This window comes from Cryptomeria japonica, chromosome 9 (genome assembly GCF_030272615.1).
Source record: "Cryptomeria japonica chromosome 9, Sugi_1.0, whole genome shotgun sequence".
Classification (NCBI taxonomy): domain Eukaryota; kingdom Viridiplantae; phylum Streptophyta; class Pinopsida; order Cupressales; family Cupressaceae; genus Cryptomeria; species Cryptomeria japonica.
The window spans coordinates 128,503,194-128,530,366 of record NC_081413.1 but is presented as its reverse complement, the minus strand read 5'-3'; positions in this window follow the sequence as shown (position 1 = coordinate 128,530,366).

Here is a 27,173-nt window from a genome sequence, read left to right as displayed (position 1 = left end):
ATAAAGCTTCTTAATCAAGTTAACCACATTTTCTTCTTCTAGATCCATAAAGATAGCAGTGTCATTTGTAAATTAGATATTAATTAGACCATTCTTATTAGATAGAGATATACATTTAATTATAGGGATAGAAATCTCCTCCCTTAGTAGATAGTGGATGGCATCTGGCACAATCAAGAATATAGAAGGTGTTAGGGAGAGCTCATGTCTTATAGATCTTTCCAACATAAAGGGATAAGATAGTGTTTCATTAACATCAACTTGGTCCACTACATCACTTAATAGAGTGTAATCACTATCAAACTGGATAAGGATTAGTAATCAATATAAATCAAACCATTTCAAAAGAAATATCAAGAAAGATTTAGCATATGAAACATAGATAGAAAACATAAACATTTTACTTCCCTCGGGATCCTCCAAAAGCCATTTTTATACCTTTTCCTCCTCTTCATGACCACGATGCTCCAAGATTGACAAATGAACATTTGGAGAGATGGGTATACTTGTGAATGTGTATTGCTCTCACATTAGCATAACATATAAGGCTGGTTGGATGGACATTGATTTTGCCATGGTAAATGATGGATGATAGTGGATATGATTATGCTCTCAAAATGACAACAATAAGGATGTAATAAAGTGGATATGCAACCAAAAGGGCAGCATAATAATATGATGAAAGTGGATAATTTGAGATGAATGGAGGCTCCAATTTATAGACTTTGGGGATTTGAAATGAATGGTCAAGATTGGAAGTTAAATGAAGGGTTGAGATTGAAGATGACAGGATGAGTTGGACTAGACTCATATCCTTGTGTCAAGTGTCACAAGGGAAGAGGGTGAGATGTACTCGCACATGTGTGAGAAAATCTTGGAAAGACCACGATGCTGGCAAGTGGAAACACTTTTAGCAAAGTGTAAGGGATATGGGAAGAGGGGATATGACATGTGGACCAAAAGGGAAAGGTGTAGGGTGGCTCCATGTAGAAGAGAATTCTCACACATGTGTGAGCACCCAAGGGTCAAAGGTGAGGTGGAGAGGTGAAATGGTGTGTGCATGCAAGTCATTTATGAGGGAGTCACATGTGAACTTGGGTAGGTGTGTAACATTTAAAAATATGATAAATGTTAATAGGGGTTAGGCTTAAGTTAATTAGCTTAATTAAGGGTGTTAAAAGGTGGATTTGTAGGAATCGCCATATTAATTTATTTAATTGTGAATTAGTTTAGTTAATTGGGATTAGGAGGGAGATTGGAATATTCCCTAAGGTTGAGTTTGATTTATTAAAACTAATCAAACTTTAGAGAAAATGAGACAAATATAATTAATTAATAAATTAATTATATGGATGGAAGGGGGGAATTAATTAAATATCATTTAATTAATTTGGGCATAGAAAAGGGCTAACATGATTAAATTTATTAATTATGTGATATAGGGTAATTAATTAAATATTAATTTACTTAATTTGTACATGTCTACATAGAGTACTGACCATATTACAGAATTCCTTAGGGAATTCAAAGGCTTTTAAGGTCATCATAAGAAAGGGCCACTCCACCCTATCATATGCCTTCTTAAAGTCTAAAAAGAGAATAGAAACATTTTTCTTTCAACATTTGGCCCACTCAATAGCTTTCCAAATTGTGATCAAATTCTCTAAGATATACCTTCCTTTGATAAAACTATTTTGGTGTTGTTGACGAATTTAGGAAGAAGTCTAATTAGCCTTACGACTATGATCTTGGCTATAATTTTTCTAGGAGACATTGAATAATGTAATAGGCCTCTAGATTCTTATCAATATCTTGTCTCCATCCTTAATTAGTAGTTTAACTACTCCTTTATTTATGTTCTTTCCCTATGACCCTTTGGGAAAAGCTTCGTAGTACACTTGCAGTAGGTCCTCATAGACCCATTATATATTAGCCTTGTAGAATTCCATTGGAATTCCATCAACTCTAATTCTCTTTTCATTGTTTAAAGTCATGGTGGATTTCATTACTTCATCCTTAGTTATATTAGCCTTGATTTTATTTTTATTATATTTTGTGATCTTCTTGGAAATCATTTTCTTAATAGATTCTCTAGCTTGGTTGTTAGCTTCTGACTTCCCATCTTATTTGAACAATATTTTGTAGAGTATGTAGAACTATTCTCTTATTTCCTATTAGTTAAAATAATCTTTCCCTCATGATAGATTTTCTTATCTATTCTTTCATATTCTCATCTTTAATATATCTGAAAAAGAACATGGTGCCTTTATCCCCCATTGTTGACCCAATTTAGTTTGTCTCTCACCTTAAGATCTTGAACCTTTTTCTCTTGTAGTTTTCTTAACAAAACTTTAGCATTGACAATTTCTTCAAATATTATCTCATTCATAGGGTCTTACTGAATACACCATTCATATTTTAGCACTTTTTCTTGTAGGTCATTTTCTTGTCTCCTCTTGTCCATAGCCCTTTTCTTCCCTATAATTTGAAACAAGATTTTCCATCCTTCCACATTCTTATCCCTCCTCTCAATTTTACTTTGGCCTTCTAGCATCTATTTATTAATGTTCCTTAAATTGATTGTAGAATCTTTGCAATCTTCATCTTTGAGCATACTAGTGTTCAAAATAAAACCATTTTCATTACTATTTCTCATAGTCTCCTCTTCCCTTATCATGATATTAACCTTAATTAGGTCATGATCATATAAGATATAAGATCAAAAAATAACTCTACTCCCATCCTTTCCAAAATCAAATCTTAAAATATCCCTCTTTGCATAAATTTGTCTAGCCTGCAATAAATCATTTACCCCCTTTTCATCATTACATCAGGTGAACCAAATAGTAGGGTTATCTTTCTTTAGGGCTTCAAGCGGGTCAAAAAGACTGATCTTGACCTTCATTCTCATCCAAAAAAAAATTCACTTCCTTTCCATTCAATATTTATACCCCCATATTTGTCCTCTTTGTCTAAAACCATATTAAATTCTTCCCTTGGTAACAATGTCATTTTCTCTATACTACACAACCATCTACACAAGTTAACTCTCTCTTTGTAATCATTTAAAGAATAGATAGAATAAATTGCAAAAAAATTATCACCTTTAGTTATTTTTACCCAGAGTACTCTATTGCATGGTGATCTACCATGTGCATCAACATATTGGGACCAGGTTTTAGCAACCAAGATGGCAGCCCTTCACTTGCCTTTTCCATGATCAGTAGAAAAATGAATAGATTGCTTGCATAAAAAAATTGAGGTTGGTCTCAAGAGTGAACCCAATGGCTTTGCCCTCTTGGAATAAAACCACATCTACATCGAATTTGGATGTTAAAATACCTTCTAACAATCTATTTTATGTCAAGGGTTTCCAAACCTCTAGAATTATAGGAAATAAAATTAAGGCTCATGGCATCCTTTTGTTGTTTTTTCCTCCATGGTGATCCTAAAACTACTATAACATCTTGGGATTATTTCTTCAGATTCCAATCTTTTATAATTATGCTTAGTGATGACCAAACTAGTCTTTTTTGTTTTATGCTTTTTAGATATTGAAAATCTTTCCTTTCCCAAGGGAATAATTTTTCCTTTCCCTTTATTCATAGTTTTATTGGCACATGTGGAGAAGATCATTGGAGATACCTACATATTAGAGTTCCCATTAGTAGCAAGAGTGACACTTTATACTATAGGTTCCCTAGTTAGTTTAATCTCTTGGTATTCTCCCATCTTGTCATTCTCATCTTTTAACAAGGCCTTAGAAATAACTTTGTTAGTGGTATGAGTTTCATCCCCTCTTTGTTTTTACTCAAACTCATCTCTATCCTATAACTAGGGTTGATTGTAAGTAGATTGTATTTTCACTTTACCATCCTCAATACTAGTATCATTACCTTTCATAAAAATAGTATTTTGATCATCTACTCCTTTAGGTTCTTAACTATAATGTATAGCCTTCTCTAGGGTTTCCTATTTAAGATTAACCTCCATAATATACCTAGAAGATGGCATTAATAATGTGACACAATTATGTCTTTTTGATCCATCACAAGGTTTAGGATTCCCCATCATATTGCTATCATGACTTGCACTCATACTAGGCATTTTGGACTCAAAATTAGAACCAATATTCTTCGCAATAAAGTTTCTAGTGTTGATATTAATGAGTTGACTATATTACTCCACCATTTTATATTTATCCTTATTGTTTTGATTGAAGCCTTTCTTGCGGCACATATAAAAATTTCCATTCTATATGTCTCCTTGTTTGAGTCACGCCCCCATCTGGTCCATTGGTCGAGTCATTTGCTTTGAATTCCTCATGTAGTTCAATCTTGGTTGTTTTCCTTAACTTTTAATGCAACACCCGTTGAACTTGAACCTTGTTGGTTCAAGGTTCAAAGTTCAACGGGTGTTGCATTAAAAAAAATTTCCTCCCGCATGGTTTTAAGTCTTTCCTAGTCCTTATCGGTGTTTCACATTCTTTGAACTGTGAACTTGAACCTTTTTGGTTCAAGGTTCAAAGTTCAAGATTTATCAAGTTTATGTTTTACACCGGTTTTGTTTATCAAGATTCAAAGTTCAATGTTTAAGCTTCATAAAGATCATGTGACTTGGCATGCGGTGGCGGCACGGATTTTAAGATATGATAAATGGCAGTAGAGAAGAGGAATATTCTTTCTTTAATGATTTGAAATCTGTCATTTATACCAAGTGTGGTGTGGGGATCCATATTGTCAGATACAAAGTGACTTGGCATTTAATGCATGTTCAAGCGTGATCATTTCAGAGTAAGGTTGCATGAGAGAAGAGTAATGAGGACAGTTCATAGTAATCATGGGTGATTTTTTCTCGACTTTTAAATTGGGTAGCTGTCATGTCGAGATTATCATTTTTTTGGTTAAGTGTTAAGAAGAGTTTGTGGAGCGGGAAGAAATTGACTACGACAGGGGTTTGCAGATAACAGAGGAAGGTATGTTCAAACAACTTTCCTAATTGTTGTAGTTTGTTTTAGAAAAGCTCTAGATATTTTGTTAGCTATTTGTTTTCATTTCCCTTTTCTTCTTTGTCTGGGTTAATTGGAGAAAATCACGAGCTAGACATGAGGCCCTCTCTGCCTAAATTGGTGAACTCTTCTTCCCTTGTAAGTTCCTTACCAGAGCTGGGTGATACAACTTTAGTGAAACTAGATTTAGATGATTTCCTAGAAAGAGTACAGAACCCAACCGCTAATCCTATGATGAGAGATATTGCGCAAAGTGGTTTATTAGAAGCAGCCGCATTTCCCATAGCTTCTCCTTGCCCTGAATTGGTTTTAGAATGCATGAACCACTATGATAAAGTCAATAGATGCATAAGGAAAAATAATGGTGAATTTTTGTTGTCCATTGATAGACAAACAATAATGGCTGTCATGGGTATCCAACATCGGGAACCCTATGAAGATTGGACAATTGGAAAATCTTATGGATTTTATTCTAAGAAAAGACAGTATTACAGAACTGTCATTGCGCAAAATTAGCTTTTGAAGTTTCAAAGGGGTGGTTCAAGGCTACCAAGACCCTTAACTCATGAGCATTTGATTCCTACGATTAGAGATTTGGTAATATTGTTGAGCAGAGTCAAGGGGAAATAACACTCCTTCTATTGGGAAGACTGGATGTATTTCTTCATTCAGGTAACTCTAGATAAAAATTAGTTCATTGACTGGGGAACTGTTGTTGCAGAAAGATTGCATGAGGGTTTGAGCAATTATCTTGGGATGTTGAATCTATATATGTCTTCATACCTATTATATATGCTAGCCTGTGTGAGGGAATGGTCTAGATTATTCCATGCTAAATGGGTTCAAGGTATTAAAATTTATGAGTATCACCCCCATTTGACTTTAAAAGGACATGTTGATGATTATCTTCGCTGGAATGACATTTTTGCTGGGAGGTTGACCTTTGAATTACAGGATAACTTGCATAGGAGAATGTCTATAGAAGCGGATGAACTAGTTAAAATCTATGGCAGATTCTTTACACAGTTAAATCAATTCACTTACATAAGGGTTGGAGGTTTTAAAGGTGAACCCTTTAGGCTACCCAAGTATGTTTCAGACTCCTATATCCTAATTGAATTTTCCAAGCAACTAGCCTATGTCGCGAAGGATTATGGTGAAGATACTGACACAAGTAGAATTTTTCCCATCAATTTAGGCCATTACAGTTGTAGATCTGTCTCTGATGCACTAAATCTTGAGCTAGAGTTTAAGAGATTTCATTTGAAAACCTTTGTGAAAAGGGATAACTTTGATAGTAAAGGTTTTATCACCCAATATGTGAAGAAGATAGTGCTTAATCAACATGTACCCCAGTTGGAGGATTATTGGGAAGATTGCCCATATGAGTTTGAAGTGAGAAAGAGGAGTTGGTCCAGGTTAACTTTGAAACAGATTCATGACATGAAATTACCAATGGATGCTTCAGGTGTCACTACTGATAATGAAGATGTATTGGATTCAAAGTTTATGAAACTAGTACATAATGAATCTCTCCCTGAAGTTGACTGGAGTAAAATGATGGAAGATAGCATTCAGACACACACTTTCAACGTAATTTGCAGAACAAAAAATTGGCTTAGGAGTTGCCAATTTCATCTAGCGAGAGCAAGCAGTTCAAGAAACAAAAATGGAAAGAGGAAGGCCACAAGCAAAACTTTTGTTTTAACTAACATCCTTGTTTCTGTTGCAGGACATAGGCAGGCTAAGATTAAAGAAGATAAACTTGACATTGAAGCTGCACTTTCTATTGGTGGTTGGATTACCAGCTCAAGGCACAAGAAGAACTTTCAGCCACCTGCCGCTCATCTCATTCTCGATTTGGACGTCGAGGAAGTACAGTACGATATGGAAACCCCTGTTTCAGATGCTGATAAGGTCTTAACTAACTTAGATGCTACTGCTCAAGATTCACATGTGCTTGATGTCTGGTCTAATGTAGACAATGCTACACAGCCACCTTCAGGAGCTATGCAATCTAAGGAACTGACACTAGCTCCTAAATGGTTAAATGACTCAATTACTAAGAAAAGAAATGTGGTTCCTATTTCAGTATCGATGGAAGATGTTGTAAGTAAATGCTTGGGAAGATCCATGAAGCCAAAGTGGTTAAAAATAGAGACAATGATTGGTTTTGATGAAGACACAAAACATTGGACTGCAGACATTGCCAAATGTACATCTGATAAGGATGTTGCCACTGCTTTAGAGGTAGATTATACCATTGAGCAGGTTGATTTGGGGGTCAGAACCAAAGTAGTTGATGTAAAACATTTGAAGACTTCGACTAAATGGATCATCTCTCGCACCTGAAAGGATGAGAAAGACAAGGTTGAGTTGAAGTGGAATTTAATGTAAATGGCCCAATACATTCATGCCCTGCAGAATAGTCCATTGTTGTTGTCCCAGAGCTCAGTCCCCTTTAGTTCAAAATCCCAAGGGAATTAGAAGCTCTTTGATGAGGTTCAACAAAACAAAATGATCGCAGAGGTTTTCTCTAAATGGCTCACCTCGATCGTGCATCAAGGAACCAATTACATATTAGATTTAGTTTAGATTTTCAAGGATGCTAATGAGGTTACCAAGGAATTGGATGCCAATTTAATCTCATGGAAAAAAGAAAAGACTAAATGGGCGGTGATTTCAAAGCAAATGCAAGATATCCAGCGCTATGGTTTGATGAACTTTCTTGCTGAAAGACAACTGCTAGGGTTGAATGATGACATAATGTTTATATGCAGGGAAAGCATAGAGTGGCGCAACCAAATTATTGAACAAGGTCTAGCAAATCCGCCAATCTGTAAGGTGAACTAATAGCCTTAAGAACAACTATGCAAAAGGATTTGTGTTGCGTGGATGTTCAATTGCTTAAGGAAGATAACCAGAATTTGGAAAATACTCTAGAGATGATCAATCAATTCAGCAACCACATTAAACAAATTAAAGTGGAGAAATCCTTGGCTATGGAATATTTTATGAGGATTTCCAAAGTGGAATTGATGCTCACGGTTTGTCTGGATCACTTGGATTCACACAGGGACAAAGTACAGATGGTAAAGAGGAAGAAAGAACTCTGGAAGTAGAGAGTAATACACATCAGCCTGCCACATGTTATAGTAATTCAGGAGTTCTCGAAGGCACATTGAGAGTGGAGTGTGGCAAAGGCGGTTTTGGTGTCCATTCAAACCAATGACCTGAGAAATCCAACAGAAATGGAATCAACAACATGACTAGCACTGCTGGCAGTTGTCTACCAGCGAGTCTAGCCGTTTGTTTTTAGTTTCAATTATGTGGTTAGGGTAGTTTCTCATTAACTCTTTCGAGTTAATTTTATCTTTGGTTCAAACTATTGGTCTGGCGACCTATTTATATGTTTTGTAATGACTTTATTGGGGTTCACTAAGTTTTTGAAAAATTATCTCTTGAATTTTGCTGAAAAATTATGTGTATGGAAGGTTGATAATCATCTATGAATGAAAATCGAGTAACAGTTATCTTTGACTTCAAATCTGTGTGTTTGACGTCTGAAATTTGGTTTCTGTGAGAATCTGTTCCAAGTAAAGATATGTTATAGCTTTCTATGTGCGCAAAAAATTACCAGCGGGATTCACCTTATAAGCTTTTCATTTTGTTTTAGTGTACATGTGAAGTCTGTCGGCTTCATATAAGAGTTATATATAAATCAATGCTTGCGTTCATTTGGTGTTGACTTGTGAATGCAATAACCCTTTCTATGCTTTCTGTTGAAAAGTATAATATTGGTTGTGTGTAACTAGAAGTTGATTGAATATTTGCTAGAGGGAGTTGTACCTTAATTCAAAGGTTAATCAATACAATGATTTTCCAACTGTCTAATAAAATTTGTCATTTATTCCTTGGTCTTAAGGGTATTCAAATTAAATAAAGTGTGAAAGACAAATTTGTTTACCAACAAGCCTTTAATGGTATAATTTGATGCATTATAATCTCAACATCATCAACTTTATCCATATTCTTATTTTCGTAAATATTTTTCTTGATCCTATCAAAAATAAAATGTTGATCATTCTTGGTTCCCATCAAGTCTTGAGTAGCATTGGTGGCATCAATAGTGTCTCTCAAGGAAGGAGGTGGGATCATGGGGGTGGGATTGATACAATTAATAGATCTATCATAGGGAGGGCAAGAGTTAGAATCAGACTATACTAGAATACTGAAGGAATTAGAAATCTTCACACCCTAGAAAGGATAACCAAACAAGAGGGCATTCATTTTGCAATTTTGGTATGTATGCACTAAATAATTAGTTAATATTACCTTGAGGTTAATGGTTTCTTCTAGGCTAGCAGAAGACTGCACCTTCATGGAGGTGGTCTCATTAATGATTAAGACCTTATTATTTTTTTGGTAGGAGGATGGGTTTCAACCCTCACATCTGAGTTCGCCTCTTTGTTCTTATCCACATTTGTGATTCTATTATAGGTAATGAGAGGTAAATTATTATGAGTGTGTCCCTCCTTCCTACAGAGATAACACACATTGATGCCTCCAATAATCTAACATTACATTGATGTGGATAGTTGCCAAGATTGATCTAAAAAATTTATGGTATTTCAATACCAGGGGAGAGTGACAATGTAGTGTCATAAATTGCATCCCTATGCAATTTATTTCTCAATTAAGCCCTATTTTAACATATATGGCCTATTGCATCTGGTTTCTCTCATCAAAGCCCAATTCAACATATTATTCTAGCATCTTCGCCTCATTTAGAACCTCAGGTCCCAATTTAGGCTTTTTTTGGAGGGAGCATGGCGCCTAGGGTTCTCTACTCCCCTTAGCTTGGCCCCAAATTGAAATCACATAATGGTTAGGTGAATTGGGCAAGAAATATTTTCTTGTGCTAGCCTGTTTCATGTTTTTCACCAAGAAATGCTTGAGAGAGGTATATAAGCAAGGTATCCTCCTTATTTTGGGTAAGTCCACATCAAACAAAAGGGAAACCTTGAGATCAAGCAATCCAAAATTCAAGCATGCAAGTATTCAAGTATTCAACATTCAAGGCATTTCATCCCACCATATTCTTCATTGTGTCAACCTTCAACAACCTTCATCCAAGCATGTCTTTTGTGAAGCCCTTTTAGGTCTTTTGTGCAGAGTCATTATATTGCATCAACATTCATGATCATCTTCAAAGAAGCATTTTCTTCATCAAGGTATAAGACACTTCCATTTTTAGATCTAGCCTTTGCTACCTAATAGCATGCTTTTATTGAACAATTTAATTTCAAGGTTAATTCCAAAACTGAGGTTTAGCTTAGGCAAACCCCTTTCTCCCTAATAATTTCCTCTATTTTATGTGTGTAGGAACAAGTGGCGAAGCCATGAAAAGAGGTGCTAAATCATTAGATAGAGATCTATAGTCTGCAATTCATCAAAGTTGAAGCTAATAGGAGCGGGGTGTTATGGGTCACTAAGTCCTAGAAGTGGGGTGATTTGGGCAACTGAGTCCTTGCACTTTCACCTAAATTTTAGACTATAGGTTAGTCACAGTCTGTACTTCAGTATACTTTTTTGGAATCGGGTTATCAACTCATTTTAGTCAGTTACACATAGAAAAGGGTCAATTCCACAACCTCCTCCTAATTTGCATAGTCACTTTCAACTCATAGCGAAGGACTATTGCATATACTTTATGCTTGAATCATCTTGCACCTAGTGGATTATCTTCCTTCCAATATTAGAGTAGAATAGTCCTAATATTCTTAGTTTTCATGCAAAACATAGTGAATCTTATTTCACCACCTTACATTTTGGTGAACCCAACACTTCTTACATTGTATTAATTCTAATTTTCCTTTTCAGATGTGATTTAGGTTTCTTGCATTGTTCATAATGGAATTCCCTAAATCTGAATGGTTTTCTTTTTTGCATATGATTACATTGCTTCTTAGTTACATTTATCAAAATCATGTGTTGGATAATGGTTTCTTTCACTTTAATTTCTTCTTTTCATTCATGGTACTCTTGCATATGGCATCACTGGGTTTTCAAAGATATTTCCTACTCGCAAATAATTCCTCAAAGCTTTATACATGTTTCATGTTAATTTATGATGATATTCTTAAAAACATGCATAACATATGTAGATCACATAAAAGATTCTGTTGAAAATAATAATCCTAGAGATTACATTGAAAAGTTTAACACTTGTACTTCTCCTAGGGTATCCCATGAGAATGAGGGAAGAATCAATACTCCTATCAATGATCTCTCCAATGGAGAGAAATAATTAAAGAGCAAAAATGACATCATCTTCTTCTCATATACATACTCTACTGCAAGGAGGGAAAGATCAAAATATTGGTATATTAATCTCTCTAGATACCTATTATTCTCCTAGAGCTTATCTTGATCATCAACATATTTGTAGGAAAGATTATGTTATGGATTTTTATTCATGATCTATCTCATCACATAACATTAAGTAAAGATGAATATTTAAAAGAACGTCTTTTCCAACCAGCCAAAGGGGACATGCATAATGATGATAGAAAGGAGAATCTCCTTACAAAGGATGATCCTTCTTCATCTAATCATCCCTTTGGCCTGTCTATGTGTCCTTACACTACAAATTTTAAAGAATTTCATGATAATATCTTTCACAATTGAAGAATTCTTATAGGGTTGGTTGTGATATAATCTCAAAATAAGGTTATAGTGGACAAGGACTTGGAAAAAATGAACAAGGATTCAAAGTTCCTATAAATCCTCCCTCACAATCTAGGACAAAAGGTCTAGGATATCCCATCACTTGCCTATGCACAATCTCCTTAAAGTTCAAATGCTTAAGGATTACTTCACAAGACATAGAAATTATCGCCCATCTAAACATGTTGAACTTCATCAAAAAATCCTCCTACTCCCTTACCAATACTTTTACCATAAAAAAATAATCCTTCATCTTCTACTAATTTATCTTGCCCTATAGATATTGATATTTATCACAAACTAGCTAAAAGAATCCTTTAGAGATTGAAATATGATAAGGATGCAGTTTTCCTTTCATAAATTATAACAATAATTGCAAGAACAAAGGTGGTGAAGTGCATTGTCTCTTTCATCATAGGTATTCTCATTCTCGGGGAGATTGTAAGTATTTTAAATAATCTGTTAAATAGTAATATGATCAATTCTGTATTACTCTTATTATTGATCTTAAATACATTTTCTTGGTATACCAGAAGTGCCTTAGTACTTCTCACCTTATGACATTGATAGTTTACCTTTCCTTTAAGGTTCTTTGTCATGGATGGTGATGCAAATTCAATTCCAATCATATTTGGACAGCAACATAATAGTCTTCCTTCCTTTTCATTTACTCTCTTTTTCCAAAATTGCATCTTCTTTTGAGTGGTATTTTTTATAACTTGAGGTCATTTCTTACATAGAGTGGTCCTCCATGCGAGTACATATATGTCCCTTGGTTGGACATATTATTTTTTTGTATTGGTATCTCTTCTTATGAATGATCTACCCTTAGTGAATGTGTCCAATCCCCTTTTTCCTAGTCTTTAACACTTGGGGGGCAAGGATTCTTTTGCTTTCTTATTTATATGGATTCACTTATTCTTTGTTAAGTTGCATCATTCATAACTTAATGTCCTTTCTTGTATTGAATTATCCTTCATATGAGTACATGTGTGTTCCTTGAAATGTTACATCTTTTATGCATATTATTTCCTTAGAAAGTGTGTTATCCTTCTTTTTGTCCTTCATGCCTAGGGGACAAGGATTCTATCTTCTATCTCTTATAATTTCTAAGGATCCAACTTTCCTTGGTTGAGTAGTATTTTCTTAAGATACGATATCATTCCTTGTGTTGAATTTTTTTCTTTCTCAAGGGTTCTTTCTTATGCAAGAGGTGTGTATCCTTGGGTACAACCTCTTCCTCGCTTGACGATGCATGTCTATTTTAAATAAATCCCTCACTTGGGGCCAAAAGTGTGCTATTCTTCATCAAGAAACCCTTTAGCTAGCAATAGGGGGAAGGTGTGAATTCTTGTTCTCCTTGCTCTCTTTTTCAATTATGTTATTTTTGTTTTAGATCTCCTCTTGGAGGTAGATGTCTTTGAGCAAAGATCTCTTCCTCCTATTCCTCCAAAGGATCTCCTTTACACTTGTTACAAGATATATCATAATTATCCCTTCCTTGGCTCATGAGTTATGCCTCTTTGGCTAGGGTTACTTGTATATTGTTGCTTAAGGATATCTCCTTGTTGATTAAAGGTGTTTATCATTCTTCATTTTTTTAAGATGTCAGTACAGCTCTACATTGCCATCTTAAGGAGGGGGAATATATGCGGCCCCCTTGTGTATTATATTATGGATTACTTAGCATAATGCTTTTCTTTCTTACCCTTATTACATGTCTTAGACAGGGTGTGCATGCTTGAAACCATACCAAAATTCTTAGATGAGATGTTTTCCAGAAAACAAATGATATTTTTAAGATAGGTTGACTAGAATAACACAACTTACTAGACTATTTGACCTTTCCTTTGCACCAATACATTTTTGAGATGAGTTGACTAGCATAACACAACTTTATAGAATATTCAACTCTTTCTTTGGGATGGGTTGACTAGCATAACACAACTTGGTAGACTATTCAATTATCCCTTTGCACCAAGCTTTCCTGGGTTGAGTGGAACTAGCATAACACAACTTGCTAGATTATTTCAGACTCTTCCTCTTCTTTCATGGATCACCTAGCATAATGCAACTTGATATCCCATGGAATCCATTCTCTCTTTCTCTTCCTCCTCTATGATCCCATAGCATACTCTTGCTAGTTGTTGGACCCTTATCTTTCATTCGTGTTCTTTCCTTTCCAGATAATCATTTGTGCTCTTGCAACGTCATTCTAAGGATGATATTAGTGGTTGAGACATTTTTTATTGTTGAGGTCTTTTTGAACTAATTGACTTGCAGCCTTTGTTTTTAGTACTAACCCCTTTTGTGTGTCTTTTTGTGCTTGTCTTTGTTTCTATTTACATGTCCTTCCACATGGTTGTATGAGTTGATATCTTTAGTTCATGAGGGCTTGTTCCCTTGAACTTTGTGATTTCTTACCTTTTTGTAGGCTTTCCTAATGCATCTTCTTTCTTTCTTTCATCTACTTTACTGTGGGTATGTGTGTAGGTGAGGGGGCTAAATATAGCATCATAAATTGCATCCCTATGCAATTTATTGCTCAATTAGGCCCTATTTTAGCATGTATGGCCTCGTGCATCTGATTCCACTCCTTACAACCCAATTCAACATATCATTTTAGCATTTCCTCCACATTTAAGACTCTAAATCCCAATTTGGGCCTACTTTGGAAGGAGTATGGCACCTAGGGTGCCTCGCTCCCCTTATTTTGGCCCCAAATTAAAATCACATAATAGTCAAGTAGAGTGGGTGGGAAATATTTTCCCGTGTCAACTTTCTTCATTTTTTACACCCCAAAATGCTTGAGAGAGGTATATAAGAAAGGTGTCCTCCTCATTTTGGGTAAGTCCACATTATGCAAGAAGGCAAACTTGAGATCAAGCATTCAAGAATTCAAATATTCAGTATTCAGGGCATTTCATCCCACCATATTCTTCATTGTGGCAAGTGTCAACAACCTTCATGCAAGCATGTCTTTTGTGAAGTCCTTCTAGGTCTTTTATATGGAGTCGTCCTATTGCATCAACATTCATGATCATCTTCAAAGAAGCATTTGCATCATCAAGGTATAAGAAACTTCAATTTTTAAATCTAACCTTTTCTACCCAAAGGCATGTTTTTCTTTCAATTTCATTTCAAGGTTAATTCCAAAATTGGGTTTGACTTAGGCAAACCCCTTTTTCCCCAATAATATCCTCTCTTTTCTATGTGTAGTAACAAGTAGCAAAGCCATAGAAAGAGGTACAAATCATCAAACAAAAATCTATAGTTTGCAATTTATTGAATTCGAAGCTGACGGGACCAAGGCACCCTGAGTGACTGAGTCCCTGAAGTGGGGCAAGTTGGGTGACTGAATCCTTGCACTTTTACCTAAAATTTGGAGTGTGGGTTAGTTACAGTTTGTACAAGCACATACGTTTCTAGATTTAGGTTATCAACTCATTTTAGTCGGTTACATATAGAAAAGGGTCAATTCCTCATCCTCATCCTAATTTGCATAATCACTTTCAACTCACAGTGAAGGACCATCACATCAACTTTGTGCTTGAATCATCTTGATCCCAGTTGATCATCTTCCTTCCAATGTAAGATTAGAATAGGCCTAAGATTCTTAGTTTAAATGAAAAAACTAATAAACCCTATTTCACCACCTTACAGACAATAAAAACCTAGCATCCATGTGTGAGAGCAAGGTTCTAGTCTATTCAATTTTAACTACATTTCCAATTGAGCTAATCATCTATGAAATAAAAGCCCACAATACTAGGAGCACATTTTTAATTGTGAGTCACCTAGTGCTTGACAAGGCTAGTATTTCATTATAAATAGCATCTGGAGACTATGAGGTTGATCTAAACACACACTCCCTATATTCCAATGTTGTTTATCAATAGCCATTTTTTGCATTTCATGATTTTTAAAAAAGAACATTGATGCAGAAGAATCCCCGGTTCATGGCAATCTTGCATCAACCAAAAATTTTTATTTTTTATTTGTTTTCTATTTTGCAGTTTCAACATTTATTTCTGTAATTTTTTGCATTGGTTCATTGGATCTTGCGGAGTTGGATTTTTCTTGAGGACATGATCACCTTATTTATTCCTAAACTGTAGACCATTTGGATCATTTTCATGGCAAGTCATCGATTCTAGATTTCGAGACAGTTTTTTTGACACCGGCACCACTTGGACTTAATTGTGTTGGTGAATCTATTGGATCCTGTTCATAGCTTGAAGAGCCCAGCTCATTGATTCTAATGTTCCTTGGCGTGTAGTTGGCCTTCCCTTTGATCATCACTTCATCCTTTGGATTTTCTGGAGGAATCTCTTTGGCGGAGGCCAACCTATTGGTTTTACACATTTTATCTTGTTCTTTAGCATTTGATCCCTTTTGGGCCGACTGGATCTCCTTGGATCATATAAATCATCGTAATTGAGCATTAGAAATCAGAGTCATAGAACATAGAAGATAGATCTTAAGGTTTGAAGGTCCGAAGTTGACCAATTTAGTAACTGAGCATGTATGTAGTAAGCCAGTGAGCCGAATCTTGTAATCTGGATGTTACTGGTTATTTGTAATCAGTTTTCATGATCTAATTCATTTAGTTCTGCATTGCCTCCATCATATACTCTTGTTTCCATTATGTTTACTCATGCTGCCCAGTCCAGATTGATCTCTTTGAGGCCCCTCCTAACCGATGACTACATCAAGTGGTATCAGAGCTCCATATTTCATTCCAGAGATTGCGTTGTCCTAAGAATTTGGTTGTGGGGTGGCAGATTGTGGATTCGACCTGCAACTTCAGAGGATTGGCGTGAAGATGGCATGAAAAGGAAATAAGAATGGTGGAGCACATGGGAATATAGACCCTGTTGTAATGGAAATGTTGCAAGGAATTATAGCCTAGTTGAAATACATTGAGATAGCCCAGAGAAAGGGCCAACCTATTGAAGATGTGAGTGAGGATGAAGAAGAAGCACTGGCAGAACAAGTAGCAAATCCATCAGCAATTGACCTAGATGAAGAAAGGTTCTTGAGGGTTTTGAGTAGGGTGAACACTAAACCACATTTTACCCCACTGGAGTATGATGGAAAGTTGGATTTAAATGAATTTATGTATTGGATCTCAGAGATGGAGAAGTATTTTGATTTTGAGAACACCGTAGAGGAAAGAAAGGTGAAATATGTCTGTACCCAATTGAAAGGTCATGCATCTCTTTGGTGGGAGGATTTTTCAAGTTGATAGACAAAGAAGAGGTAAAGAGAAGATCAAATCATGGGAGCAAATGGTTGCTAAGTTAAAATTGAAGTCTATGCCAGTTGATTATCAAGTGAATCTATTTCGAAAGTTGCAGAACTTGAAGTAGAAGGAATCTAGTGTGAAGGAGTATACTGAAGCATTCTACAAGTTGAATATTAGATCTAGACATGTCAATGATGCGGTTGAAATAGTTGAGAGATATATGAATGGATTGCAAAATTCTATACAAGATGAACTTAGTTTGATCAAGTTGCAGAGTGTCGAAGAAGTGTACCAGTATACCTTGAAAGCAGAAGAGAAGTTGAACAAAAGACATGAGCAGAGACAATGAGGTAGAGGTGGAAGGTTTTTCGGAGGAAGATTTCAAGGAGGAAGAGGATATACCAGAGGAAGAGGAACCTGTACAGATCAAAAAAAGGACAAGGAAGTAAGAAAAGATGGCAGTTCATACTGGAAGGATGATAGAAATTTCTACTGGAGGAGAGAACCTTATGGCTACCAAAATGAGGGTTTTGGAATAGAATACATAAGACAAGATACGAGACTATTTAGAGAAACTTTCTATAAGTGTAGAGGAGAAGGTCATCGTTCTTTCGAATATAAGAAGACAAAGAATACTAGGAGAACAACATTGGTGGAAGAAAGCCCCACCAGATCAGCTAACAAACCAGAAGATGGATAACTATTGATGATGAGGAGAGATTTGTGTCACACCAGAGAAGATGAAGAGCCCTTGCAGAGGCAAAATTTGTTCAAGACCTGATGTAAGGTATCCGGTAAGTGTTATAAAGTAGTTATTGATAGTGGTAGTTCAGATAATCTTGTTTAAGAGGAAATGGTGAATAAGTTGAAGTTGGAAAGATTGAAACACCCTAAGCCTTATCAGATAGCATGGATTTAGGATGATCATAAGTTGTTAGTGAGTGAGCAATGCTTGGTGAAATTGAAAATTAGGAATTATCATGATGAAGTTTTATGTGATATTATGCCTATGGATATTTGTCACCTTTTGTTCGGTAGACCTTGGCAGTTTGATAGAAATACAGTACATGATGGGAGAAAGAACATATACACCACTGTGGCAAATGGGATGAAGTAAACCTTATTACCCTTGGAGGAGCCTTTGAAGAATGAAGTCTATACGAATGCCAAAATCTGTTAGGTGGATGGAAGGAAACTCTTGGATGGGATGAGACATGAGAATGTGTATTTTTCATTAGTTCTTAAGAAGACTAAGAACTTGGAGCATGAAGAAGAACAACTAGAAGAGATAAAGGAGTTCTTAACTGAGTATAAAGACATCATTTCAGATAACGTGTCTGATGGATTACCACCTATAAGAAGTATTAGTCATTGCATGGACCTGATTCCCGGAGCTAGTTTGCCTAACAAAGCTGCACACCAGATGACATCGACAGAGAATGAAGAGTTGAACAAACAAGTGCAGGAATTGTTGAAGAAAGGTTTGATCAGAGAAAGTTTGAGTCCCTATGTAGTACCAGCAGTATTAACACCTAAGAAGAATGGAGAATGGAGGATGTGTACCGATTCCAGAGCAATAAATAAGATCACAGTGAAGTATCGGTTTCCTTTACCTAGGATGGATGATATAATGGACTGCCTGAGTGAAGCCAACTACTACACAAAGATAGACTTAAAGAGTGGATATCATCAAATCAGAATCAGAGAAGGAGATGAGTGGAAGACATCATTCAAGACAAATGAAGGATTTTATGAATGGTTGGTGATGCCTTTTGGGTTGACTAATGCACCAAGTACTTTCATGAAATTGATGAATGAGGTATTGAAGAAATTTTTGCGTAAGTTTAATATTATATATTTGGATGACATTCTGATTTTGAGTAAGACAAAAGAGGAGCATTTGTTGCATTTAAGACAATTTTTGCAGAGGTTGAGGGAAGAGAAGTTGTTGATAAATGTTGGATTTTGCCAAGATCAAGAGGTCAATGAAATGTACAAGATAGAGACATAATATAGGACAAGAATAAACTATATTCTCATCAATAGAAAAATGATCAATAATTGTTCAATAGTTGTTACATACAATGAATAGAGGCCTGCTTATATAGGCAAGGCTATGGATATGTATGAGCACACAAATATGACATGTGGCTCAATAAGAAACAAGGGTAGGTAGGAAATAGGTGTGGGTAGGTAGGAGAAATAATATAATATTCCACATGAGGTGGATCACCCACCGAAGGTGGAATTATCACTCCACAATAAGTGGATAAGATAGTGTAATAACAAGATCAACACCATAAGAGGTGGAATTTCTCCTACACACACTATCTCAATGTGGCACAAACACCCAAGTGTCTCATATCCAAACTACTATGAAATGCATTATCCTAAGTAAACTTAAGTAAGTGTAATAATATCCATGATGAATAATTATTTACACCAACACCCCCCCTTAAGTGCAACTTAGGGGAATGCACTTAAGTCTACAATGCAACTAAGCAATGCAAGATGGGTCCCGGCTATGAGGCCATGTTAGGTACCCATGAACAAATGCAAATGCATGCAAACCAATGCAATGAAATCTCTTACAAAGTGGGGAAAGAGAGAAAAACCCAATGGGAAAAAACCCTCCCCCAAAAGAGAGATGAAAGCTATACAAAAAACTCTCAAAGAAGAATGTGAGGAACAAAACCCCATGTGAGGAAAAAGTCCCCCCCATATGAGAGAAGAAGAGAAGTCAAACTGTGATCCTCCCTCAATGAAGAATCTGCACCAATGATAGAAGCTCGATGTATGAAGAAACTGCTCCATGAACGTCGAACAACATTCCTCCCCTTAGGAAGAAACAAAACCAAAGGTGTATCCATGAAGTCTCCCCAATCATGAAGGGAAGATGTATGAAGAAAACTCATGATGAAAGGAATCTCTGAAAACTGCTCAAGTGTCCTCATGTCGATGCTGAAAGATACCCCTCCCAAAGGTGGTAAACTGTGCCACACTGCTGAAAAAGGAACTCCAACATCTAGTGAAGATGAATGTAGAACAATATCCAAAGACTCATGTGTCTCCTCAAAGCATAAAGAGACCTCCTCCAACTGTTGTACATAAGTATCCACAATCATGTCAACCTCAAAAGAATGATCATGTAGAGAATGAACAAGAGGGTCAGAGTGTGCCCTCGCAACAATCGAAGAAGGATCATCTTCATCAAAGAGAAGATGTATGTCATCAATGATGTCTCCCAAATCTGCAATGTAGGATTCCACAAACAAACCTGCAATATCTGTCAAGTAATCATCCCATAAATCTGAAGCTGGAAGACAATGAATATCCTGCTGCACTGAATCACATGAAGGCAAAACTGTCGCACTATCCACATAATCAGGTGCAATAGGTGATGTGATATCAATATGAGGAGATGAAATACAAGACTCAAGAACGGGGTCACATGTGAGAATCCCCATGTTCAAGTGTCCAAAGTTCTCCTCAAAATCTGAATCATCACAATAAGTGCGATCATCATATGTAGAATCATCAAATGTGAAATCATCATCATCAACAAAATCTGAAAAGGAGTATAACCGAGATGCATGATCAACCACCCCAGTTGCAATGATAGCTCTAGTCTCCATGTCTCTAATGAAAACTGAGTCAGGTGTGAACTCCACAACTCTCTTAGTTGTGCCATGTGTGATTTGATAGATAGAAAGGAGATTGTTTGTCAAGTCGGGTACACACAACACATCATTGAAGGAGTTATCCCCAATGTCAATAGATCCTTTCCCAATCACATCCATGTATGTATGATTGCCCATCAAAATCTGAGGCATGGTGCAAGGCTCAAATGTAGAGAACATAGATTGTGAAGATGCCATATGATGAGAAGCCCCTGAATCTAGAAGCCATCTCTCTGAAGTATGATTTGTTGTAGCACATAGAGCTTTTCCTTTTCTTGTTCCAAAAGAGTGAGTCTTTCCACTTGTAGAAGCCATGAATGCTTGCCCTTTTCCTTTTGAATGTGAGGAAGTGGAGGTTGATGAATCATCCTTCTTGTAGACTTTAGGCAAATCAATGTTATGCTTTTTGATGATATGTGTGAGTTCATCAATCTTCTTAGTATGGCAACGATGCTCCTCATGACCAATCTTTTTACAATAAGCACAAGTAGGTCTCTCTCTCTTTGGTGAGTTATCTCTCTTGGAAGAGGATGAATCTCCTTGTTGTGGAGAAGATGGTGCTTTGTCTTTAGGCTTTGATTGCCATTTCTTCTTGTTTGAGTTGTCATTTCCTTGATTTCCTTTGTTTCCTTGATTTGCCACTAAGGCTTGAGACTTAGAAGAAGTCTTAAGAATGCCCATGCTTATCAACTTAGTTTGTTCCATCATCAACATTTCATTGAAAGCATCAAATGTAGGCATTTTGTAGCTTGAACCCATTGTCATCCTATGAGTTTGGAAACTAGAAACAAATGCTGCATATTCTTGTGGAAGCTTCCCTATCAAGTTGAATATCAATTGAGTATCCTTTTTATCAATGCCACAATCTTTGAGTTGTGCCCTCAACTCATTTGCCTTAGTGACATAATCTTGTATAGTATCAAAGTTCTTGGGATCTAACATGGTGAGATCACTATCAATTTGATATCCCCTAATCTCATCAACTTGACCATACAAGTCTTGAAACTTTTGCCAAGCATCCTTGATTAGAGTACATTTCTCAATATGAAAAATGAGATCCTTTGATACATACTTTCTTAAGGTACCAATTGCCATGATATTTTTAGTGAGCCAATCTAAGTGACCAACTGGATCAGCCTTAGGATCAGCTGGAGCAACAATAGTTCCATCAATGTAATGAGTGAGTCCTTTTTCCATAAGTTTACTCCATGCATCAATTTTTCAAGTAGCATAATTATGTGGAGTTAAGAGAGGAAACTTAGAAGAACCCATAGTAGCAAAAAAGAAAGAACACAAGAGCACAAAAGCACAAGAGACACCCCCCAAAATCAATCAAAGTACCCCCCCTAAAGTGATGATTTTGGCACTTTATACTTAGTGCGATTATAATGAGCCACTTGCAAAGCAAGGCAAAGTGGACTTATGATGCAAATTTTACAACTTCTCAAATGAGATAAAAGAGACTTCAATCAATAGTGCAATGAATCTAACTGAGATTCAAGCAAATATACAAGTACCAAGAGAGCCAAAAATGGCCTAAGTCTAAAAGTACAATTTTTACTTACAATGACATCAATCTGATAGTATCATGTGAAAGTAGATGAAAAAATACGCACTTTCAAAAAAAACGGCACCTAAAAAGGAGGTCAGATGACCCCAAACGAAGCCTCTGAAGTTGCAAAAACTGGGATTACTCAGGGACAGTCACCAAAAACTGCATTTTCTGAAAAATCCGTGCATCAAAATCAAAAAATTCTTTCACCACTGCGGAGAGCACAAAATTCTAGCCCATTTCAAAAAAAATTGCACCAAAAAAGGAGCAAAAATGAGCAAGTTATGGCCATTTGAAGTTGAACTGCAAAATAAAAAATGCAAATGAGAGGGGGTCCAAAAATTTTCAAACCCTACTGATGTGGCGCTGATGTCAGCAAGTCACTGGATTAAATTTGATGGCCGTATGACCGTCGCAAAAACTTCGGCCTGCTGACTGGACGTCCGTACTGTACGGACAGACTGCATGGCGTGCTGACTGTGTATTCCGTACTGTACGGAATATTGCTGACTGTATCAGGGTTTTACCCGCGGGCCCATGGCCGCCTACCACGTGGCGGACACGGGTTCCTCCGGTCTTTGTTCGCGTGGCAGGGGTGGCGCAGCCGGAGCGGCGGACGGGGGAGCCACCGACGGGGAGGAGATCACTGGAGCCGGGAGTCTTCGCGGTGCCGGAGCGGAGCGAACGGAGGACAAGGCGGAGTCCGGTGGGGATGGGACAGCCGGCGAGCAGAGCAGGGGAACGGAAGTCGGGGCGGAGGCTGATGTACAGTACGCTGCGGGTTCTGCCGGAAGGACGGACGAACAAGTACGGATGGCGGACGAGCAGCGGGTACCGTCGGCCGGAAAGTACGACAGTCTGCAGACCTGCGCGCACAGGAGCACGGGGGGTCTGCAGACCCCCCAAAAACTATATATTTTTTTTAATTTTTTTTTGCCTTTTTGGAATTTCTTTTCAAATTTTTTTTTCAATTTTTTTGATTTCGGATTTTTTGATTTTTTTTTTTTAATTTTTTATTTTATTTTTTTTTGAAAAAAATTTCTGAAAAAAAGAAAAATAATTTTTTCCAAAAAAAATATAAAAAATTTTCGAAATCCGTACGCTATAGGGCAAAAATGGAGAAAAAAAATTTCTCACCAAAATAGGCCAACTTTATAACCAAAATTCATGGAAACGGCCTTCCGGACGCAATGGTGAGGTCGGATCTGGTCTAGGATGCCTCCAAAAGATGCTGCTCCTCAGATCTGCCTCTTGACGTCACAATAATGCCTCTTCAAGACGAATCAATGAAGCTCCAAAAGCTCTGATACCATGTTGGATTTTGCCAAGATCAAGAGGTCAATGAAATGTACAAGATAGAGACATAATATAGGACAAGAATAAACTGTATTTTCATCAATAGAAAAATGATCAATAATTGTTCAATAGTTGTTACATACAATGAATAGAGGCCTGCTTATATAGGCAAGGCTAGGGATATGTATGAGCACACAAATATGACATGTGGCTCAATAAGAAACAAGGGTAGGTAGGAAATAGGTGTGGGTAGGTAGGAGAAATAATATAATATTCCACATGAGGTGGATCACCCACCGAAGGTGGAATTATCACTCCACAATAAGTGGATAAAATAGTGTAATAACAAGATCAACACCATAAGAGGTGGAATTTCTCCTACACACACTATCCCAATGTGGCACAAACACCCAAGTGTCTCATATCCAAACTACTATGAAATGCATTATCCTAAGTAAACTTAAGTAAGTGTAATAATATCCATGATGAATAATTATTTACACCAACAATAAATATAAAGAAGTGAAGTTTCATGAAGGAAGAGTTAGTCTATTTGGGATTTGTGATATCTGCGGATGGATTGAAGATGGACCCTGAGAAGGTGAAAGAAATTGTTGAATGGGCTACACCGGAAAGCATTGGAGAGGTAAGATCATTTCATGGATTGGCTAGTTTCTACCAGAAGTTTATCAAAAAATTTAGTTCAGTTTGTAGTCCTATGACTAAGACAATGAGGGGAGATAGGAAAGAATTCAAGTGGACCACCGAAGGAAATAAATGTTTTGAATTGTTGAAGCATAAGGTCACTGAGAAACCTGTGTTAGCTTTACCTGGTTTCAATAAAGTATTTCAAGTAGATTGTGATGCAAGTGGGAATGCAATCAGAGCAGTATTGAGTCAAGAAGGGAGAGCAGTAGCTTATTTCAGTGAGAAGTTGAATGATGCCAGGAGGAGATATTCAGTGTATGATCAAGAATTTTATGCCATAGTTCAAGCCTTGAAGAAGTGGAGACATTACTTGTTGCCTAAGGAGTTTGTGGTGTATACCAATCATCAAGCCTTATAGTATTTGAACAGTCATAGTAAGTTGAATCAGAGACATATGAGATGGGTAGAATTTTTGCAGAGTTACACCTTTGTGTTGAAGCATAGGAGTGGGAAGTCAAATAAAGTTGTTGATGCATTGAGTAGAAGGAGGGATTTGCTGACAGAGATGAGAGTGACAGTATTAGGATTTGAGGAGTTGAAGACCTTGTATGATGATGATCTAGATTTTGTAGAACCTTGGAGAGCAAGTAAATAACTGGTTATGGTAGATAGAAGCAAGTGGCTAGATTATTTCATTCCGAATGGGATGATATTTAGAGGAGTTCAGTTATGTATACCTAAGAGTTCTATGAGGGAGAATTTGATAAAGGAGAAGCATAGTGGAGGATTAGCTAGACACTTTGGTGTTGATAAAATAATAGCATTGGTGAGTGAACATTACTTTTGGCCATAGATTCATAAAGATTTTAGGAGATTTGTGCAGAGCTGTAGAGTTTGTCAAGTTGCAAAAGGCAGTAGTCAAAATGTGGGATTGTATAAACTTTTGATAGTATCCAAGAGACCTTGGGAGGACATAAGCATGGATTTCATACCTAGATTACCTAAGACACAAAGAGGGAATGAATCTATATTTGTGGTTGTGGATAGATTCTCAAAGATGGCTCATTTCATACCTTGTAAGAAGACATAAGAAGCAGTGCATGTATCTGACCTATTTTTCAAGGAGGTAGTAAGATTGCATGGATTACCTAGAAGCATAGTTTTAGACAAAGACACTAAGTTTGTTGGTTATTTTTGGAGAACACTTTGGAAGAAGGTGAAGACAGATTTGAAATTCAGTTCTACTTTCATCTATAGACAGATGGACAGATAGAGGTAGTAAAGCGGAGCTTGGGAAATTTGTTGAGATGCTTAATTGGAAAGAAAACTAAAAGTTGGGATTAGATTCTTGCACAAGCAGAGTTTGCTTACAATAATTCAGTGAATAGGAGTACCAGAAGAACACCTTTTGAGATTGTTACCGAAGCACATCCTAGAGGTATATCAGAATTGAGAGATATCAAAGAGGAGTGCAAAAGCATAAGATTTTGCAGAACATATGGAAACCTTATATATTCAAGTTAAACAACATTTGGAGGATATGAACAACAAGTATAAGGAGAAAGCATATGAGAAGAGGAGACATGAGGAATTTGAAGTTGGCGATGAAGTGATGATATATTTGAGAAAAGAGAGATTTCCAGTTGGAACCTATAACAAGTTGCAGATGAAGAAGTTTGGACCTTGTAAGATCTTGAGGAAGTTTAGTTTTGGAAATGCATATGAAGTGGAGTTACCAGATAATTTGAGTATTTCACCTATATTTAACATTGCAAATCTACATCAGTATCATGAATCCGAAATCAGTAAAGAAAATATTGCAAACTTGGAGAAACAGTTGCCTCGGAAGGAACCAGATTAGATTGAAGACATTTTGGATAGTAGGATTGGACGTAGTACTCGAAGCAGTCAGTATAAGGAGTATCTTGTGAAGTGGAAGGACAAAACAGTTGAAGATTCATCTTGGATTTCTCAAGAAGAAGTGGACCGCCTCAGTTTTCCTCTGACCTCAACAAAGTGAGAGACTAACTTTTTCAACAACCCCGAATGTATGATGCAGGAGCATCCCCGGTTCATGGCAATCTTGCATCAACCAAAAATATTTATTTTCTGTTTGTTTTCTGTTTTGCAGTTTCAACATTTCTTTCTGTATTTTCTTGCATTGGCTCACTAGATCTTGTGGAGTTGGATTTTTCTTGAGGACATGATCATCTTCTTTATTCCTAAACTGCAAAGCATTTGGATCATTTTCCGACAAGTTATCGATTCTGGATTCCAAGACAATTTTTTTGACACTGGCACCACTTGGACCTATTACATTGGTGAATCTACCAGATCCTTTCTGTAGCTTATGGAGCCCAGCTCATTGATTCCAATGTTCCTTGGCATGTGGCTGACCTTCCCTTTGATCCACACTTAAATCCTTTGGATTTTTCGGAGGAATCTCTTTAGCGGAGGCCAACCTATTGCTTTTACATGTTTGATCTTGTTCTTCGATATTTGATTCGTTTTGGGTCGACCGAATCTCCTTGGATCATATAAATCATTGTAATTGAGCATTAGAAATCAGAGTCATAGAACATAGAAGATAGATCTTAAGATTTGAAGGTCTAGAGTTGACCAATTCTGTAACTAAGCATGTATGTAGCAAGCCAGTGAGCCAAATCTTGTAATCCGGATGTTACCAGTTATCTGTAATCAGTTTTCATGATCTAATTCATTTAGTTTTGCATTGCCTCCATCATATCCTCTTGTTTCCATTATGTTTACTCTTTCTTCCCGGTCCAGATTGATCTCTTTGAGGTCCCTCCTAACCAGTGACTGCATCAAACATGAAAAAACCCTTTTCCACAATTCTATAGAATGAAGTATGAATGCCCAAAAATGCTTGGTCCAAACATTAATAAACCATTCGTCTAGATATCTATGTAGGGGATTTTATTAATGGCTACAGCTGCAAGAAAAAATACAACATCCCTTAATCTAATCATTTTAGAATTGATGAAAGATTTT